The 2,463-nt window shown below is 40.4% G+C and overlaps 1 pseudogene; it reads left to right on the forward strand.

Annotated features, from left to right (window-relative positions):
- Window positions 1-653: 653 nt before the first annotated feature.
- On the forward strand, window positions 654-773 carry LOC134940588 (5S ribosomal RNA; annotated as a pseudogene).
- Window positions 774-2,463: the final 1,690 nt, after the last annotated feature.

A 2,463-nucleotide genomic window follows, 5' to 3' on the forward strand; every position in this document is an offset into this window, starting at 1 on the left:
AGAGTTTGAAAGACCATCTTGCACCCAGCATGTTACGTGACACCACTAAGGAAAGAACCAATCAAACATTCCTGAAATGCACAGGAGCATTCAAATGCGGACGATGCAACATCTGCAAGTTCCTAAACCCAAACAGAAAAACATTTTTTAACTCAGGGGCCACCCAAGAATTCAAGATAAAGGAGTTCCTTAATTGCAACAGCAGCTCTGTCATATACTTATTGGAATGTACATGCAAGAAGAAATACGTGGGGAAAACAAAGCGGACACTCAAAATAAGAATTCAGGAGCACATCAGGAGCATCAAAAATAAGCTCGACACCCACCTCATCTATAGACATTTCATCCGGGAACACAATTCAAATCCAGAAGACCTGACCTTTAAAGCAATAGAACACGTACAGATTGGGGAAAGAGGCGGAGACCTGGCGAACAAACTATCCCAAAGAGAAATGTTTTGGATCTACCAGCTTAACACGATGCATCCAGCAGGATTCAACGAGGGTTATGAAATTGCCCCATTTTTATAAGGTTAAAAAAATGTCTCATTATACCCTTACTCACCTTTATCACATTGAATGTATATGCGCACCTGAATTCACAGCACAATAAAAATGTCTGACACAAGAATGAGTGTTTTGTTCAAAACCAATAGATACAGTCATACCACACTGGCTCCACGCCCAAACCCGTCCGATCTTGGAAGCTAAGCAGTGTCGGGCTTTAATAGTACCAAGAGGGAGACCACCTGGGAAGTTAAGGTACTGTAAAAAATAAGTAACAAACACTTATGTGTCATAACCAGGCTCATGTGAACGACATACATGACCACTCAGCTTAGTGGGCACACACTGAAGCATGGACGGGTGCGCATACACACATCTGTACAGACTTGATATATATACATATATATATGCATGAACGTTTATTTCTGTTAATGCACTTGCTATCACGTAATTTATAATCACCTTTATTCACCCCAAAAAACTGTTTCTAACACAAAATATATATACCTTCCAAATATGCATAGCGTACTTCTGCCAAACTGCTTTTAAAATGTATTTATTTCTCTCACCCCATTACCTTGAAAAATTAACTCCCATAGAATTACTACTGTCAAGAAATATAATTTATTGTCTTGTATTAAAAGTGGATATATATGCCCCCTATATAATAATTGTATTAATGAAGCATTAAGAATACTCGAGTCAAAACGACACTAACTGCGCCTTATTTTATATATTTTTCTTTTCCATGCAATCGAGTAATTAATATGCAAGGAGAATCTATGTCTGCATATATGGACTCCTTTAAAATGGCCGCCGACACTGCACTGAACTCTCCAGACGCTGTCAAACAAGAAGTAGCGTCATGTATCATTCCGGACACCTATACCGGAAGTGGGGCACAGATCTCATAACATCTAGGACGGAAGTGGGGCATGAAGCTCCGGACAAAGCCGTTCGAGACGCGATACCGGAAGTGGGGCATTCGCGCATGCGCACTCCGCAGCCGCCGATACAGGAAGTGTGGCGGAAGTGCGCAAAAACAACAAAAACTGTTCACAATACTGTTTTAAGGACTTACCAAGCTCGTTTTTTAGTATAACTATCATGATATGCCTCTCCCTAGCCTAATAGTATTGCTCCATTATTGCCTATATGCTACCAATACGGATTATGTATATGACACACTTTTACATTGTTAATTAACAGGAAGTGATGTCACAACTAGTAACCCCTTATCAGTGGGTATATAAGCCCACTCTACACATTCATTCACTACCCCTTGATGAAGTCAGATAGACGAAACGCGTTGGGATACCCTGTATGACCCTCCATCTTAAGTTAAGCTGTTTTTTATTAATTATAAATTCTTTTATTCTATTTATGTCTTAGGAATTTTACACATCCATTTTTTAGTATTTATCCTGTTTTACTACATTTTTCTCATATATGTAGCTCTGTGAAAAAACAGTTACTTCTAAAAAATTAATGTTTTTTACTTTTTGCAAAATAAATTGTTTTTATTCTTTTACAAAAAAGGTCTTTTTATCCTGTCCTTTAAAAATTGCATTTTAGTCCACTAATATATTTTTTAAATAAACACCAGTTGGTCGCCACAGCCCCTACCTACCCATATTTACTTTAATATATATATATATATTTGTTTGCTTGTATGTATGTGTGCTCACGATGGGAGGCATTTGATGTGCCGACTATCGGGATCCCGGCGCCCAGCATACCGGCGCTAGGATCCCGACAGCTGGTATACCAACAACTATTCTCCCTCTTGGGGTGTCCACGTCACCCCTGGAGGGAGAATAAATGCTGTACCTGCAGTGTGGCGAGCGCAGTGAGCCCGCGAGGAACTCTTTTGCACTCACCCGACTGCCTGCATGCCGGCGGTTGGGATCCCCGTGCCGGTATGCTGGACGCCGGGATCCCAAGTGCTGGCATAGCA

The sequence above is a fragment of the Pseudophryne corroboree genome, chromosome 1 (genome assembly GCF_028390025.1).
Source record: "Pseudophryne corroboree isolate aPseCor3 chromosome 1, aPseCor3.hap2, whole genome shotgun sequence".
NCBI classification, from domain to species: domain Eukaryota; kingdom Metazoa; phylum Chordata; class Amphibia; order Anura; family Myobatrachidae; genus Pseudophryne; species Pseudophryne corroboree.